This window comes from Ovis canadensis, chromosome X, assembly GCF_042477335.2.
Source record: "Ovis canadensis isolate MfBH-ARS-UI-01 breed Bighorn chromosome X, ARS-UI_OviCan_v2, whole genome shotgun sequence".
NCBI classification, from domain to species: Eukaryota; Metazoa; Chordata; class Mammalia; order Artiodactyla; family Bovidae; genus Ovis; species Ovis canadensis.
The window spans coordinates 16,293,485-16,312,641 of NC_091727.1; the positions used below are offsets into that span (position 1 = coordinate 16,293,485).

Here is a 19,157-nt window from a genome sequence, read left to right on the forward strand (position 1 = left end):
CTCGTGTGTACTCTCCTCACTCGTTTCTCATGGGGTCCTTTGTGAGCCTTTCCCTTTCACCTCAGTGTTTACTCCTGCTCCTCTCTCCTCCCCTCCCCTTTTAGTTTATCTACTCCCCTCACCCCTTCACAGGTGTGGGCCTCTCTTTCCCAGGCTCCCCCCATCCTCTCGCTACCCTCATGTCATAAACATGGCAGAGGTTATTCATGACTTGGTAGCTATATCTTTGTTTCCTTGTGTACTTACTTTCTTTGGCTGAAATTGGAGATGCTGACTCAAAAGCCATATACCTTTGAAGTGTAAATACACATTGCCAAACCATGCTGTCAGAAACTTGTACCTATCAACTTACCCCACCTGTAACATTGTCTGAGAATGTGTCCTCACACCCTCACTAGCACTGGCTAATGTTCATCTTTTTAATCGTTACCTATTAATGGGCAAATGTCTGCATTTCCTTGATTCCTAGTGAAGCCAAACATCTTTTCATATCATTATCAGGCATTAATATGTATTCTTTTGTGAATTGCTATGTGGAGGCACACTTAGCTTCAGGTGTTCCTGCTCTGTTCCTAATCACAGTGACCACTTGTCTCCTCTTCATTTTCCCTATGAGATTCTGAGTCTGTCTTATCTCAGACACTTGGGAATGTGAAGATGACCCTGGGGAAGCTAAGCTAATTTGCTCCTTCGTGGGGTCCATATCCTCCCAGTCCCCAGTACCCCATCTTTTGGCTAACTTTATCACTTAAGACAGACTCTACCTAGGCCATGCTATTTATAACAATAGAAGAATAAGAAAAAGTAAAGAAAATAGGGAAAGATAGTGTACCTTTGAGAAATCTGCAGGTCAGGAAGCAACAGTTAGAACTGGACATGGAAAACAGGCTGGTTCCAAATAGGAAAAGGAGTACATCAAGGCTGTGTATTGTCACCCTGCTTATTTAACTTATATGTAGACTACATCATGAGAAATGCTGGGCTGGAGGAAGCACAAGCTGGAATCAAGGTTGTTGGGAGAAATATCAATAACCTCAGATATGCAGATGATACCACCCTCTTGGCAGAAAGTGAAGAAGTAAAGAGCCTCCTGATGAAAGTGAGAGAGGAGAGTGAAAAGGTTGGCTTAAAGCTCAACATTCAGAAGACTAAGATCATGGCATCTGGTCCCATCACTTCATGGCAAACAGATAGGGAAATAGTGATAGACTTTATTTTCTTGGGCTCCAAAATCACTGCAGATGGTCACTGCAACCATGAAATTAAAAGATGCTTGCTCCTTGGAAGAAAAGTTATGACCAGCCTAGACAGCATATTAGAAAGCAGAGACATTACTTTGCCAACAAAGGTCTGTCTAGTCAAGGCTATCGTTTTTCCAGTGGTCACGTATGGATGTGAGAGTTAGACTATAAAGAAAGCTGAGTGTCAAAGAACTGATGCTTTTGAACTGTGGTGTTGGAGAAGACTCCTGAGAGTCCCTTGGACTGCAAGGAGATCCAACCAGTCCATCCTAAAGGAAATCAGTCCTGGATATTCATTGGAAGGACTGATGTTGAGGCTGACACTCCAATACTTTGGGTACCTGATGTGAAGAACTGACTCATTGGAAAAGACTCTAATGTTGGGAAAGACTGAAGGAGGGAGGAGAAGGGGATGACAGAGGATGAGATGGTTGGATGGCATCACCAACTCAATGGACATGAGTTTGAGTAAACTCCAGGAGTTGGCAATGGACAGGGAGGCCTGGGATGCTGTAGTCCATGGGGTCACAAAGAGTTGGACACGACTGAGCAACTGAACTGAACTGAACTGAGTGTGCAATGAAATAAGATGTAAACTTGAGTTGAAAGGGACAGATAAAATGAAGCCAGTGTTTTTAAAAATGAGAATCACAGGGCTATGAAAAACACAGTGAATGAGGATAAGTTGCTGAGTCAGAGTAGCCTAGAGTGTAGTGATAGTGTGGAGAAGAAAGAGGATGGAGAAAAGATGCAAAGAAGCAAGCATGAGAGCAGGAAATGAAGGAAAAGGTGAGATGGTTGTTGTATAGGAGTGATGATGTTTATACAGAGGGTGAAGCAAATAGGGTAAGAGCCTGTAGAGACCAAGGGGAGGAGAGTCTGCAGACTCGGTTTAGGATTCTTGGGAAGGAAGGAATAACTTGGAAGTGGGTCGTATTAATGCCTTCAAATTTATGATGATAGGTAACATGATATAGAAAATAATGAAGGACTGATTTAGATTGGGAGTTTATGAAAATGAATGAGCTCAACTCTGGCCGCAGGTGACAGTTGGCTTTAATTTGGTGTCTATGAAGAGGATGTGAATATGTGATTTATAGGATTCTGGCTATCATAGAGTTCCAGATAGATATGTGCTGGCATTATACCAAAAATGTGTGTTTTCATAGGAAGAAATTGACATAATAGGGTCACTGTGTGGAAAAGGGAACTCATCTTTGTCACAGCTGTTCCAGGCCTTGGATCCACCCTTTTGCTGTCCCATGCAGCTGCTCTGTTAGAAAAAAAATGTACAAGAAGATCTAAGGAAGTGATGATGCAAGTGTACAAAATCTAGAGGCAGTCAAACCCTGGACTTCCTCAGTGAGGTTTAGATATTATAGCTCTATACTTAGAGCCATGAAACATATGTCGTTGTTGTTCAGTTGCTCAGTTGTGTCCAACTCTGCAACCCCATGGACTGCAGAATGTCAGACTTCCCTGTCCTTCACCATCTCCAAGAGCTTGCTCAAACTCATGTCCATTGAGTCGATGATGCTATCCAACCATATCATGCTCTGTTGTCCCCTTCTCCTCTTGCCTTCAATCTTTCCCAGCATCAGGGTGTTTTCTAATGAGTCAGCTCTTTGCATCAGATGCCCAAAGTATTGGAGCGTCAGCCTCAGCATCAGTCCTTCCAATGAACACCCAGGACTGATCTCCTCTAGGATATACTGGTTGGATCTCCTTGCAGTCCAAGGGACTCTCAAAAGTCTTCTCCAACACCACAGTTCAAAAGCATCAATTCTTTGGTGCTCAGCCTTCTTTATGGTTCAACTCTCACATCCATACATGACTACTGGAAAAACCATAGCTTTGACTATACCAACCTTTGTCAGCAAAGTAATGTCTCTGCTTTTTAAATATGTTGTCTAGGTTGATCATAGCTTTTCTTCCAAGGAGCAAGCGTCTTTTAATTTCTTGGCTGCAGCCACCATCTGCAGTGATTTTGGAGCCCAAGAAAATGAAGTCTCTCCCTGTTTCCACTGTTTCCCCATCTATTTGCATGAAGTGATGGGACTAGATGCCATGAACTTAGTTTCTTGAATGTTGAATTTTAAGCCAGTTTTTTCACTCTCCTGTTTTACCTTCATCAAGAGGCTCTTTAGCTCCTCTTCGCTTTCTGCCATATAACATATAATATTACTGAAATTCCTATAAGAAAAATCAGCACAGTGAAGATAATACTTTCTAGATTTTAACTTCCTTTTCCTCACTGAAACAGTTGTTTTCATAAGGTTTTTACCCCCCTCATGAAAGGGTTTCTTTTGTGACTGTGAGGGGTGAAAAGGCCCCTCCTCCCACTCTTGACACTGCCCTACCTCCTCCAAAGTCTTGGGTTTGCATCTTGAGGTTGCCATAGTGACAGCCAGCTGCTTCAGTGCCACATATAGTACTGTTTCAGCCACTGAACCTCCACCGACAAGAGCAGCAGGAATTGTGGAGGGAGATGTAGCTATCCTTTTAGAGCTTCAAACCAGGAGCCTTCATCATGTCCACACAAATCTAAGTGGAAAACTTAGTCTCTTGGATAGTGTTAGCTGCCAGGCAGTGCAAAATGAAGTCCCTGGCAGGGCCATAACTTCCCAGTGCCACACTGCTTATTTTAAGAGAGGAGATCAAGTGTTGGTGGACAGCTCTTTCCACCACATCCTGTATGGTCGAGGACATTGAGAGCCACATGTTAAAACCATTACCTTGGCCATCAAAAACCAAGGTTGGTATCTGCCCATGGGTAGCTAATGTCCTCTCTCTGCTTTAGACATACTGATAATAAAAGTTCATTCCATTGTTAAGAAATTACCATGGACTATACAGTCCATGGAATTCTCCAGGCCAGAATACTGGAGTGGGTAGCCTTTCCCTTCTCCAGGGGATCTTCCCAACCCAGGGATTGAACCCAGGTCTTCCGCATTGCAGGCAGATTCTTTACCAGCTGAGCCACAAGGGAAGCCCAAGAATACTGGAGTGGGTAGCCTATCCCTTCTCCAGCGGATCTTCTTGACCCAGGAATCGAACTGGGGTCTCCTGCATTGCAGGCAGATTCTTTATCAACTGAGCTATCAGGGAAGCCCCAAGGTCACATATATTTCCAGTATATATTACAATCATGGGCTTCCCTTTCCCAGATGGTAAAGAATTGCTTACAATGCAGGAGAACTGGGTTCGATTTCTGGGTCAGGAAGATCCCGTGGAGAAGAGAATGGCAACCCACTCCAGTATTATTGCCTGGAGAATCCCATGGACAGAGGAGCCTGGCGGGTTATAACCCATGGGATCACAAAGAGCTGGACATGACTGAGTGACTAACACTTTCACTTTCATACATTATAATTATTTTTAAGTGGATAAATCAAGATTTTTAATAGTATGAAGATACGGACAAATAGAAGGATATGTTGTTCAGTCGCTAAGTCATGTCCGACTGACTCTTTGTGACCCCATGGATGCATGCCAGCCTTCCCTGTCCTTCACTGTCTCCTGGAGTTTGCTCAAACTCATGTCCATTGAGTAGTCAGTGACGCCATAGTAGGCCTGAAAAGCACTATGAACCAGTTCAACATAATTAAGATTTATATAGTTTTCACAGAACAGGATACAAATTCAAGTTCCCATAGACTATAAACTGAGAGATAATGGAGCATGTCCAGGGACATGAAACAAGGTGTAAAAATTTTATGGTCTAAAAGTATTGAATTCATGTGGAATCTGTTCTCTTATCACTTGAAATTAAGCTAGAAATCAATGTTAAAAGATACATGAAAATAATCCACGTATTTTCCAGTGCAGTTTGACATTTACCAAGAGAAACCTTTGACTTAGCCATAGAAGGCCTCAGGAAAGTTAAAAGACTGCAAAAACGCAGAGAGTTATTACAGAGAAGAAAGCATTTAAATGAGAAATTAATGTCAAAATGAGAAGTTAATGTAAAAGATACTTTAAAAAATCCCATGTATTTGGAAATTAAATGTCCATTTTTTAATATATCCAAGAAGACAGATGTTTCTGATGGGTGTATCTAAGAAGCCATAATAAGGAAAATTAGGAAATACTTATAAAGAATAAAAATGAAAAGAGAATTCACCAGAGTTTGTTGCATGCAGCTGAACCTGCTCAATACAGTTAAAAACAATGTGGAGTCTTGAATAAGGTATGAAAACAAATAATGGACACTAGCATAAAGTTTTGTGAATTTGAACTTTGCTTATTACTGTATCACATGTTAATTTCCTGTTTTTTTTTTTTTAACAACAGTATTTCTTTATATCCTTGGAATTGGATTAGAAGTTTCAAGGCTCATTAAATTTTTATTTTGAGATAAATTTTCTAGATGTTTAGCAGTAATACTAGATGCTGGAATACCTGAAACTGTCAAAATTTTGAGTGAATATAAATTAGAAATCTAGCATTCCATTCATAGTAAATCAAAATGTCATAAATTTTTTAGCTAGGCAAAAATTCATAAAGTTGCTAAAATATATATATTATACATACTGTTTGTATGTATTCAAAAGCTTTTCTACCACACTTGATAAAGGCTTGAGAAAGAACAACAACAGCAACAAAAAGAGATGGAGAAATTGGAAAACATAAACTAAATGAAGTGGGAACACTGAGTACAAAATAGAAAAAATGAAACAAGTTAGATAAAAGTAACAGATCATCATATAGTCCAGTTGTTTTTAAACGTGGCTGCTCATTGGAAACACATCTGCAGCTTTGGAGAAAAAAAGCAATACCTGGCATTTGTATTTTTCAAAACATTCCAAGTTAATTCTGATATGCATCTGAATTTTAAAAAGTGATTACAAGTGTTTCTATTAAATGGTAGTTTTAGTGATATAGAATTGTATTATTTTCTGTTAATCATTCATGATACGATGCTATTAAGCAAATAAAAGTTACATAATCATTATAGTAAAAGATGTTTATCAATTTTCACAATCAATAACCAGATTAAAAAAGATAATTGCAAGCTGTAATGGAAACACAATTAACCTAACTATATAAAATAATTATATATAATTTGGAGAGTTAAGTAGAGTGATGTGGTAAGTGGAAATGCATACATGCACATGTTTTCATCTGCCCAGCCAGTCTATGTCTTTTGGTTGATGCATTTAATCTGTTTACAGTTAGCATAATTATTGATATGTATGATTCTATTACCATTTTCTTAATTGTTTTGGGTTTACTTTGTAAAGATCTTTTCCTTCTTTTGTGTGTCCTTCCTAAAGAAGTTCATTTAGCATTTGTTGTAAAGCTGGTTTGGTGGTGCTGAATTCTCTTACCTTTTGCTTGTCTGGAAAGCTTTTGGTTTCTCCATCAAACCTGAAGGAGAGTCTTGCTGGGTAGTGTATTCTTGGTTATAGGTTCTTCCCTTTCATCACTTTAAATATATCATGCTATTGCCTTCTGGCTTGTAGAATTTCTGTTGAGCAATCAGCTGATAACCTCATGGGATTTCCCTTATATGTTATTAATACTTGTTGTATTTCCTTTGTTGCTTTCAATATTTTTCTTTGTTTTTAATTTTTGTCATTTTGATTACTATGTGTCTCAATGTGTTCTTCCGTGGATTTATCTTGCCTGGGATTCTGTGCTTCCTGGACTTGGTTGATTATTTCTTTTTCCAAGTTAGGGAAGTTTTCAGCTATTCTTCAGATATTTTCTCGGGTCTTTTCTCTCTCTTTCTGTTCTCCTCTGGGACCCCTATAATGCGAATGTTCATGTATTTAATGTTGTTCCAGAGGTCTCTTAGGCTGACTTCATTTCTTTTCATTCTTTTTTTCTGTATTCTGTTCTGTGGCAGTGATTTCCATCATTCTGTCCTCCAGCTCACCTATCCATTCTTTTGCCTTAGTTATTCTGCTATTGATTCCTTTTAGTGTACTGTTCATCTTTGTTTGTTCTTTAGTTCTTATAGATCTTTGGTAAACATTTCTTGCATCTTTTCCATTCTTTCCCCAAGATCCTGGATCGTCTTCACTATCATTATTCTGAATTCTTTTTCTGGAAGGTTGCCTATCTTCAGAGCTTCCTTGGTGGCTCAGATGGTAAAGAATCCACCTGCAATGCAGGAGACCCGGGTTAAATCCCAGGGTTAGGAAGATCTCTTGGAGAAACCAATGACTGCCAACTCCAGTATTCTTGCCTGGACAATTCCATGGACAGAGGAGCCTGCCAGGCTACAGTCCATAGCGTTGCAAAGAGTTGGACATGACTAAAGCAACTTAGCACACATGCATGCCTATCTCCACTTCATTTAATTGTTTTTCTGAGGTTTTATCTTGTTCCTTCATCTGGGACATAACCTTCTTCTTTTTCATTCTGATGAATTATTACATTGGGGTTTTTGTTTCAGCCACTGTGGTTCTTCTTGCTTCTGTCTGTCCTCTGGTGGATGAGGCTAAGAGACTTGTGTAAGCTTCCTAATGAGAGGGACTGGGAAAAACTGGGTCTTGCTGGTGGGCAGGGTTAGTGCTCCCTAAGACTTTAATCCAATTATCTGCTGATGGGTCTGGTTGCACTCCCTGTCAGTTGTTTGGCCTGAGGTGACCCAGCCCTGGGCTATGTGGCTGCTATTGTAGGGTTCATGGCAACTTCTAAGAGGACTTAAGCCAAGGGCTAGCTTACCAGACTGTCGCTGCCAGTAACCTCCCATTCCCACAGCAAGCCACTGCCAACCCACACCTCTGGTTCAGTCTCCTGTGAGGTCATTGCTCCTTTTCTCTGGGTCTTGGTGTGTACACGATTTTGTTTGTGCCTTCCAAGAGTGGAGTCTCTGTTTTCCCCAGTCCTGTGAAAGTCCTGTAATCAGATCCTGCTGGCCTTCAAAGTGAGATTCCCAGGGGATTCCCAGTCCCTTTGCTGGATTCCCAGGCTGGGAAGCCTGATGTGAGGCTCAGAACCTTCACAACAGTGGAAAAACTTTTTTGGTATTATTGTTCTTCAGTTTGTGGGTCACCCACATGGCAGGTATGGGGTTTGATTTTATCGGTTTCTACCTCTCCTACCATCTCGTTGTGGCTTCTTCTTTGTCTTTGGACGTGGGGTATTTTTTTTGGTGTGTTCCAGTGTTCTCTTGATGGTTGTTCAACAACTAGTTGGGATTTTGGTGTTCTCTCAGGAGCAGATGAGTTCGTGTCTTCCCATTCTGCCATCTTGAACTGGAAGAACTAATTGTTACTTTTTAAAATCTAGTAGAATTATGGGATTCCTGCCCCATGCCCAGACTTTTGGGTCCTCAGTACATAGCCAGTCAAAGGTTCAGTTTGGTAGTCTGGACAATTTCTTTTTTTAAAATGACAGCTTTATTGAGATATAGTCCACATTCTATAGAATTGACCCTTTAAATTTGTACAATTCAATGACTTTTTAGTATATTCATAGTGTCGTACAGCCACAGGGCATTTTCACCACCCCCAGTGAAACCCCATACCTATTAGCAATCATTCTCCACCCACCTCTTCTCTCCCCCTGGCTGTGGGGAAGCACTACCTACTTTCTGTGTCTATGAATTTGCCTGTTCTGGACATTTCATATTAATGGAATCATACAATATATGGTCTTTTGTGACAAGCTTCTTTCTCTTAGCATCATGTTTACAAGGTTTATCCATGTAACAGAATGAATCAGTGCTTTAATAATTTTATGGGTGAATAATATTACATTGTTGTATGGGTGTGGCACATTTTATTTATCCAAAACAGTTAGTAGACATTTCAGTTGTTTCTACTTTTTGTCTATTATGAATAATATAGGTATAAACATTCATCTACAAGTTTTTGTATAAACATGTATTTTTCTTTTTCTTGGGCATCTATGTGAGTAGAATTTCTAAGTTCTATGTTAATTCTTTGTCAAACATTTTGAGAAACTACTGAGCTATTTTCCAAAGCAGCTGTACTATTTTACCATCCCATAAGCTATGTATGAGGATTATAATTCCTTCATATCCTTGAAACCTTTCATATTGTTTGTCCTTTATTTTTTAGCCATCCTAGTAGGTATGAAGTGATATCTTTTTATGGTTTTCATTTACATTTTCTAATGACTAATGATGTCAAATATCTTTTCATGTGCTTTTTGGCTATATTTATATCATCTCTGGAGAAATGTCTATTCAGAATCTGTCATTTTTAAAATTGGGTTGTCTTTTTTTGTTATTGAGTTGTAAGGGTTTTTTTTTTTATTTATTCTGGATGTAAGTCCCTTTTCAGATACATGATTAACAAATATTTTCCCTTATTTTGTGGGTTGTCCTTTCACCCTTTTTGATGATGTTCTTTGAAGTACAAAAGTTCTTAATTTTGATGAAGTCCACTTTATCTATTTTTCTTTTCTCATTTGTGCTTTTGGTGTCATATCTAAGAAACAATACCTAACTCAAGGTCACAAAAATTTACTCCTGTTTTCTTGAAGTTTTTTATATTTTTAGCTCTTGCATTAGGTCTCTGATCCATTTGAGGTGGTTTTTGTATATAGGGGTCCAAATTATTTTTTTTGCATATGACTATTCAGTTGTCCCAGCACCATTTGTTGACAAAATGATTAACTCCTAGGTTAGTTTTCCTGGTATCTTTTTTAAAATCAGTGACCATAATATAAGGGTTTATTTCTTGACTCTTAATTCTATTCCATTGATCTGTATGTCTTTCCTTATGCCAATACCATACTATATTGATTATTCCAGAATTGTAATGTTTTGAATTTGGAAAGTATGTAACTACCCACTTTATTCTTCTTTTTCAAGATTGTTCTGGTTATTCTGGGTCCCTTGGATTTTCATATGAAATTTAGAATCAGCTTGTTAATTTCTGTAGCTGGGATTTTGTTGGGAAATGTATTGAATCTGTAGGTAAGTTTGGTTAATATTACTATCTTCATATTTCCACCCCCCAACTTCATTGAGGTTAATTGACAAATAAAATTTGTTTAAATATATATTAAAAGTGTATATATATATATATATATATATATAGTACAACTTGATATTTTTCATTTTAACAGTCTTCTAGTTGTAATGGATGTGTTTCCATTTATATGAGTATTTAGTTTCATTCAACAATGTTTTGTGATTTTCAGCATACAAATTTCACTTCTTCAAATTCTTAGCCCTCTGTATCCTCAGTTTGTGCATCTACTGATTCAACCAATTGTGGACTGAAAGTATTACAGAAAATAATACAGAAAGTCCTATACAACAAAGTTTGACATGTCATTTACATTGTAGTAGATATTATAAGTAATCTAGAGTTAATTTAAAATATATGTGAGGATGTGCATAGGTTATATGCAAGTTCTACATCATTTTAAGCTTCCCTGGTGGCTCAGACGGTAAAGCGTCTGCCTGCAATGCAGGAGACCCAGGTTCAATTCCTGGGTCGGGAAGATCCCCTGGAGAAGGAAATGGCAATCCACTGCAGCACTCTTGGCCTGGAAAATCCCATGGATGGAGCATCCTTGGATTTTTGTATCCACAGAGGGTTGTGGATTCAGTCCCACAGGGATACTGAGGAATGACTGTATTTTATTTATTTTAAGATTTTATCCTAAAGGAAATTATTTAATTTCATTTTTGCAGTCTTCATTGTTGGTGTATAGAAATATAATTTTTTTTGGTATACTGATCTTTTATATTGAAACTTTGTTGAATTTGTCTATTAGTTGTCTGGGCATGTACTGTCCTTAACTTAGATTAATGAGGTAGGGAACATACTCATTATTGGACTTCTAACTGCTTATCTAATCTTGTATCTGTCCACAAATCGAAGAGGAAATCCCTATGAATGTTTAGGAAACACCAGCTTCCCTGGGGGCTCAGCGGTAAAGTATTGCTATCTAAATAGCAATGCCAATGCAGGAGATGCGGGTTTGATCCCTGGGTCGAGAAGATCCCCTGGGAAAGGAAATGGCAACCCATTCCAATATTCTTCTCTGAGAAACCCTACAGACAGAGGAGCCTGGCAAGCTACAGTCCATGGGGTTGCAAGAGGGTCAGACCCAAATGAGTGACAGCAACAACAACTTTGAAAGAATCATTATTTTTTTTTTTGTCTGAGGTTTTATTTTTTGTTTATTTATTTATTTATTTATTTATTTTTTTAGCTTTTTATTTTTTAAATTTTAATATCTTTAATTCTTACATGCGTTCTTCATGTTTGGGAAAGAATCATTATTGAAAGTATCCAGTCTTCTGTCATATGTGAAACTAATTGATTTAGTCCCATTTGTTGAATAGTAAATTCTTTACCCATCAGTATGCTGTATCCATTCTGTCCTAAGCAAGGTTTCCCTATTTGCAACAGGTTTTTTTTTTTTTTGGGGGGGGGTGGATTCTCTACTCCATTAACACTAACTCCATTACTACTAGATAGCAGAATGAGAATGGCTGTTAAGAATTTGAGGCTTACTTTGTTTTTTTTTTTTTAATTTTAATATAAATTTATTTATTTTAATTGGAGGCTAATTACTTTACAATATTGTATTGGTTTTGTCATACATCAACATGAATCCACCATGGTGTACACGTGTTGAGGCTTACTTTGTACAAAGGATATATTTAAACCACTTTATATGCATTATCTCTTATTCTCACAACAATCCTAATGAGGTACATGCTATTTGATCCTTATTGTAGAGATGCAGAAACTGAAGAACAGAAGTTAATTTGGCCAAGGTTATGGAGGTAGTTTATGGTGGAGCTAGGCTTAAACTTGTACAGTCCAATGCTGGAGCCTAAACTCTGTTGCCTCAAGAAGGGGCAAGTATTTCTCTTCTCTCTACCCTACTTGCCTCTCCGAAGTTGTCTACTTAACCAGATGTTTACTAGGCATGTCTCTCTCTCTCTTCAGCTGCCTCTGCTGCAGACTGAGTTCTTAGAGAGGGTAGAAGGCAGAATGCTATTATTCCTGCTGGTCACAGGCCTCACCCTGCTTCACTAACCAGCTGAGGACTGGAATTCATCTCCAGACCTGGGCAATTGGCTGCCACTGCAGTCATTTGTCTTTGAAGGGCCAGGGAATGCCTTCCAGTTTCCTAGACCTCAGTCCTTGCTTTCAGGCCTGCTCTTGTTTGTGGAGGGATCTACAGTGAGAAGTAACACACTCACAACTCAGCGATAGAACATTAAAATTTCCCATTGCACTTCTCAGTAGTTGATAGATGAAAGGTGTTGGCTGCAGTATAGTGTCACTTTGTCATGAGCTATGAAGTCTAGAAGTTCATTTAAACATAGAGAAATAGATGTGAATGGGCTGTTGGGCTTGATGAATATTTTTGAAGGTTAAAACACAGTTCAGGTGATTGAAGTTTATCTGTGCCAGTGTTCAGCATGTTCATCCAGACTCATGCCAACTTCAGCCTTTCGAAGCTGTGGTTGTAGTGTACTGTCTTTGGCTTTTTTTTTTTTCTTTTCCTGGTTCCTTTCTCCATTTGTAGGGGTTTGAAATGATGCTGAAGCTGAAACTCCAGTACTTTGGCCACCTCATGAGAAGACTTGACTCATTGGAAAAGACTCTGATGCAGGGAGGGATTGGGGGCAGGAGGAAAAGGCGACAAGAGAGGATGAGATGGCTGGATGGCATCACTGACATGATGGACGCGAGTCTGAGTGAACTCAGGGAGTTGGTGATGGACAGGGAGGCCTGGCGTGCTGCAATTCATGGAGTCGCAAAGAGTTGGACATGACTGAGCAACTGAACTGAACTGAGCTGAGCTTCTTTTCCAATAAGCTATGTGAAAGTTTCTCTAGTACCAGTGTATGATTTGTATCTGTAGAAGACAAAAAGCTGGAGGTTTACAAAGGCTTGCCGAGGTGAAGGTGCAGCTGGTCCTGCCATTGGGTACTTTCTCTTTTAGTTCCACTTTCCAGTTTTACAGGCATCCCTGCTGGCTAAGTGCTTTAACGAGGGGAGGACCAGAGTGTCTGAAAGATGTGGTGGGAGATGTTAGTATAACCTTTGTTTTTAAAATGCTTGAAAAACATGTTTAAGTAATAGAAAAATACATTTTTGTATGTAAAATTCACACATTACTGATGTGCCCCCTTAACTTCATCCCCACCAAACCTAGTGTCCTCCCCTGCGAATGTATTTCTCTGGCATTTTCTGGTGCATTTATTAATGTACATGTGTACCTATGACATCATTTTCATGTTTTTTGTATTTAAAATAATTGGCATCACATTGTGCATGTTTCCCCCATGCTTTTGCATACTATGTTATTTCTTGAAGATACATCCATGTCAGGACTGGTAATTTTGTCATTCTTTTATACATGTTCTGTACTCTGGCTACTCTGTTAAAAACTGTATTATGGAAAATTTTTAAATGTGTGTAAAAGTAGAGAACCCCCACCCCCAGGTTATTTTGAAGCAAGTCTCAGGTGGTGTAATAGTTTCATACATCAGTTCAGTTCAGTCCAGTCACTCAGTCGTGTCCGACTCTTTGCGACCCCATGGACTGTAGCATGCCAGGCTTCCCTGTCCCATCACCAACTCCCAGAGCTGTATCTCTAACAGATAAGGCATTTAAACCAATGACTAAGCTTTTATCATATGTAAGAAATTTAGTAATAATTCCTTAATATCTAGCCAGTGTTCAGATTCCCTGAATTGTTTCAAGTATGTCTTTTTATAGCAGCTTGTTCCACTCATGATCCAAGCAAGGGCAGCATGCACATTGCACTTGTTTTGCGTCTTTTATTAATAGAGTCTTTCTTCAGCCCCTCCCTTGCTATTCATTAGAAAATCATCCATTCTGTAGACATTTCCACATTCTGTATTTGGCTTGTTCTCTCCTCTTCTGTCTCCTGTATGTCCTATAAACAAGTGGATAGGTCTAGACTTAATTAGAATCAGATTCTGTTTTTGGCAAGACTTCTTAGTGATGCTGTGTACTTCCTACTGCGTCACATTAATAGGTTTTTAATGTCTGATGCCTCTGTTTTTGTCATGGTTGATTGATCAGTGGATTCATGTAGTATTAGCCTGATTCGTACCTTATGATAAAGATCCCAACAACCTTTCCAACAGTGGTTTTTTATCAAGTATTGATCACCATCGTGTGTATCTAGTGATATGATAATGAATATTTAACAACTAGCCATTGTTAATTTTCATGGTGTTAACATTCCTGCCATGGCCAATTTCGGTCTTACTAATGTGTCACTGGATGTGAGGTTGGGACAGATCTGCTCAGTTGGTTCTCCCAAGCTAGTATGAGCTGTTTCTAGCAAACCACTGCTTAGATCCTTGGCTTAATTAGTAGTTACAAAATGTTGATACTCTCTTTTATTTCTTTTACCTCTGTTAACTTGGACCACGGCTTGCTTGGTTGCTTACTTATTTATTGACCACGCTGCGTGGGATGTGGGATCTTAGTTCCCCAACAAAGGATTGAACCTATGCCCCCTGCGGTGGAAGCAGAGTCTTAACCACTGGACTGCCAAGGAAGTCCCAACCATGGCTTATTTAACCATTTTCCAATTGTTGAACATTTTGCTTATCACCTTTATTAAAGCTTTAAACTGAAGAGTACTGTACAACAATTTAATTCTCAATGCATTACTAAATTCCTTATATGAATTTTGAGTTTATAGAAGTATATGAAAACTGAAATAGACTTCATTCCTGGTGACCAGGAAAAGTGTCTTATTCATTTAACCAGTACTTACTTAGCACTTAACTATGTGGTTGGTACCATAGAGACGCCCAAGAGGAATATGGATAAGGCCCCACATCTGTCAATTAGTATTACAGTTTCATGTGAGAATCGTGCTAGTCTGGATGGTTTCTAACTGGAATGATCTGTGGATGTGTTGCTGGGGGGCGTACCAACCATACAATTAAGCTAACCATTGAAGGGTGGATCTGATTTTTGGAGTCAAATTCTTTGACTCCAATTTGTTGATCCTTTTTTGATATCTGCCTTGGTTCAGTTTTTATTGCCTGGGAGTCTTCTAAAATAATCTCCAGTCTGATATGCTTGTTTCATTCTTTACTTCATAGAACAGTAGGATTGTTTTGAGCACAACTATGATGTCACCTCCCTCCCCCAAATCCTTCAGGACCTTCTATGTAAAAACTAAAGGACACAATACCATGGCCTGGCATGCCCAAGGAGAAGTGTATTTCAGAATAAAGTGGAGACTGGAAGGCTAACATCTGCTGACTGGCCAAAGAAAATGGAGACTAGTGGAGAAAGAGTTTGTAAACTGTTTCCCCAGGAAGTCTTAGAGCCTTCCGTTGGCATGGTAGAGTTAACGCAGATTGCAAATGGTTGTGGAGTGATTAGGAAACTTTGATGTGAAGTAGTTGTGATCATCTTGAAATGTTTAAGAGTAAAATTTAGTTTGACTATAAAGTCTTATTTTAAAAATTCTTGATGGAAAAGAGTTCTGATGGAATCTTTTTCTAGGCTGCATGCCTGCCTTCCTGCCTACTTTCCTTCCTTCCAACACACATGCCCACTCAGGCATGCACACACACATGCACACAACTGGTGATTTAAGGAGTTTACTAGTAAAAGGATTAGGAAAAATGCACTTACATAAATTCTCATATGAGAAATGAAACTTGACTTTCACTGAAGTTAAATCTTAGGTGTATTTGTCATTTAACTCCATCTGTGTCTCCATTTGAGACTTAATTAACCCTTGTCATACACATATCCTGGGGTGCAGGAAGAAGGAGTTATTGGTAAACACTGTCAAATAAATTCTAGAATGTTAGAATATCAGTGCTAAAGGAGAAGAGAGAGAACTTGAGTTCATCATTTTGGCCAACTCTGACATGTTCCATGTGAGGAGACAGAGATCCAGAGAATGTAACTACTTGTTGTCCATCAGAATCCTTTAAAGATAGGACTTCCCTGGTGGTTTGTGTACTCCCAATACAGGGAGCACAGGTCTGATCCCTAGTTGGGGACACAGGATCCTGCATGCTGCTCACAGCCTAGCCTAAGACATTTTTAAAAAAATAGAGATTAAAATTTCTTTAATAAAATATTAAAAAAATTTTAGAATCCTTTGAAGGTGGGAAATCTTTGTTCAGATCTTTGCTGCAGCAAATTTGGTATCAGAAAAAGCAATTTGTGTGAATTTCATTTGGGGGGCATACTTTGCTATTTTTCTATAGGTAATAACACTAATACCTAAAGTTTAAAAGTATACTAGAGAATAAATTTGGTGCCCTTTATATGCAAGAAACTAAATAGTATAATTTTCTTGTGTTTCCTTCCACATGATAGGAAAGGAAGTTTTGCCTTCATAAATACTTGGAGATGTTAGGAATATATCTATTTTTTAATTATTAAAAATAAGTTATTATAAAAAGCCATATATATGTGAGAAAAGGTATGGGATACTGAACCAGTAGCTTCAACAATTATTAACTATGGCCCATCGTGTTCCCCTGTATTCCCATATGATTAGTTTTATTTTTTCCCCATGAGTAGCTTTAAAAAATATTGAATAAACAGCACGATCCTACTGTGTAGTACAGGGAACTATATTTAATATCTTGTAAGTGTATATATATATATATATATATATGAATCATTTTGCTGTACACCAGAAACTAACACAACCTTATAAATCAGCTTTACTTCAATTTAAAGAAAGCAACCGTTGAGGTATGATTTCTAGACCATAAAATTCATCCATCTTAAGTGAACTGCTCAATGATTTCTAGTAAATTTATTAAATTTTGCGGTTGTCACCATATTCCAGTTTTAGAACATTTTCAATATCCCAATAATATCCTTTAATGCCTTAGAGTTAATCCCAGTGCCCAGCCCCAGACAACTACTAATCTACTTTCTGTTTCTATAGATTTTCCCTTTCTGGACATTTCATAATAAATAGAATCATACAATGTGGTATCTTTTGTGTCTGGCTTCTTTACTTTGTATAATGTTTTTGAGGTTCATACACGTTGTAACATGTATCTGTATTTAATTTCTTTTTATTTATGGATAGTAATCCATTGTATGGCTGAACAGTAATTGTCTATCCATTCTTCAGTTCATTGGACATCTGAGTTGGTTTTTCTTTTGGCCTATTATGAGTAATGATGTCAGGATCTGAATGCATGAAAATCTTTGTGTGATGATATGTTTTCATTTCTCTTGTCAAGATACCTAGGAGTGGAATTGCTGATGTAACTTTTTTTTTTTTTTGCTGCTGTGAATGGCATGTGGGATACTAGTTCTTAGAACAGGGTTTGAAGCCACGCCCCCTACATTGGAAGTGCAGAGTCTTAACCACTGGACCACTAGGGAAGTCCCTTTATTTAACTTTTAAAGACATTGCCAACTGGTTTCTAAAGTACATGTACCATCTTACATTCCCATCAGCAGTGCTTACTATTTCTTAATATATTCACCAGCACTTATTATTTTTTGTTACAGCTGTGGTACAGTGTAGTATTTCTTTGTGATTTTTACTTGCATTTCCCTGATGACTAATTGAGTGTCTTTTCATGTGCTTATTAGTGATGCCTATATCTTCTTTGGTGAAATATCTACTCAAATCATTTGCTCACTTTTAAATTGGATGTTTGTCTTTTTTATTGTTGAGTTGTATATTCTGGAGTTCATTGTATTTTCAGATATGTGGTTTTCAAACATTTTCCCCTAATCTGTGCCTTTCATTTTTTAAATGGTGTCTTTTAAAGTGGTGTCAAAGCTAAGAAATCTTTTCCCAACTCAAGGTCTTGTAGGTCTTCTGTTTGCTTCTAAGGGTGTTATAATTTTAGCTCTTACAGTCACATCTCTAATCCATTTTGATTTAATTTTTGTATATAGTGTGAGGTAAGAGTCTAAGTTCTTCATTTTATATGTAGATATCCACTTGTCCCAGTACTGTTTGTTGAAAAAATACTCTCCTTTCCCTATTGAATTGCCTTGGTATCTTGGTTGAAAATCATTTGTCTATAAATATAAAGGTTTATTTCTGGACCCTCAATTCTGTTTCATTGATCTGTATGTCAATACTACATTGAATATTTTCCAAAGCAGAGGAATTATATGTAGGCTTGTGAAGAGGTGTTCACATGACTAAGAAGACCAAATATTTGCTATAATGAAGTCCAAATATTTGCTATAATGACATGTTTTTAGGTAGCGTTTAGCATCTCACTTAAGTGAGTTTGTGGTGTGTAGCATATACAGACGGAGAAGGCAATGGCACCCCACTCCAGTACTCTTGCCTGGAAAATCCCATGGATTGGAGGAGCCTTGTAGGCTGCAGTCCATGGGGTCGCGAAAAGTCGGATACGACTAAGCAACTTCACTTTCACTTTTCACTTTTCATGCATTGGAGAAGGAAATGGCAACCCACTCCAGTGTTCTTGCCTGGAGGATCCCAGGGACAGGGAAGCCTGGTGGGCTGTCGTCTGTGGGGTTGCACAGAGTCGGACACGACTGAAGCGACTTAGCAGCAGCAGCAGCAGCAGCAGCATATACAGAAACATCCTTTAGTTCCAGTAGTCTTTCTCTGCAGCTTTCTGACACACTTTTTCTCTGGATGGAGAATAACCTCTTTGGAGCTGCTTATTTCCCATGTCAGTGCCCTCTTTTGCTCTTTACCACTACATGTCCTATAGGTTCAAAATATGATACTGATTGCTGCATCACAGTAGCCTTGTGACCTTGATGATGTAATTTTACTGTCCCAGGCTTAAAATTTCTTATCTGTAAAGTGAAAGAATGGAATTTGATCTAATTACTTTCCCAAATACAGTCATTAATATTTTCTTGAATAGTTCCAAGTTAAGTCCATTAATTTTAACTGGTGAAAAATTTTATTCTACTTAACAGAGAGTTTAATGCCCTTTTATTTTTTAAGGTGAGTCAGGCATTATCAGGGGATCAG

The 19,157-nt window shown here is 38.3% G+C and overlaps 1 protein-coding gene and 1 non-coding gene across 3 annotated transcripts in view; both read left to right on the forward strand.

Annotated features, from left to right (window-relative positions):
- REPS2 (RALBP1 associated Eps domain containing 2) overlaps nt 1-19,157 on the forward strand; it is a 251,389-nt gene that overhangs the window by 148,576 nt on the left and 83,656 nt on the right. The gene's annotated exons all lie outside the window — the stretch shown is intronic.
- On the forward strand, nt 10,602-10,673 carry TRNAC-GCA (transfer RNA cysteine (anticodon GCA)). Its single transcript has one exon. It is a non-coding gene; the product is annotated as a tRNA-Cys (tRNA).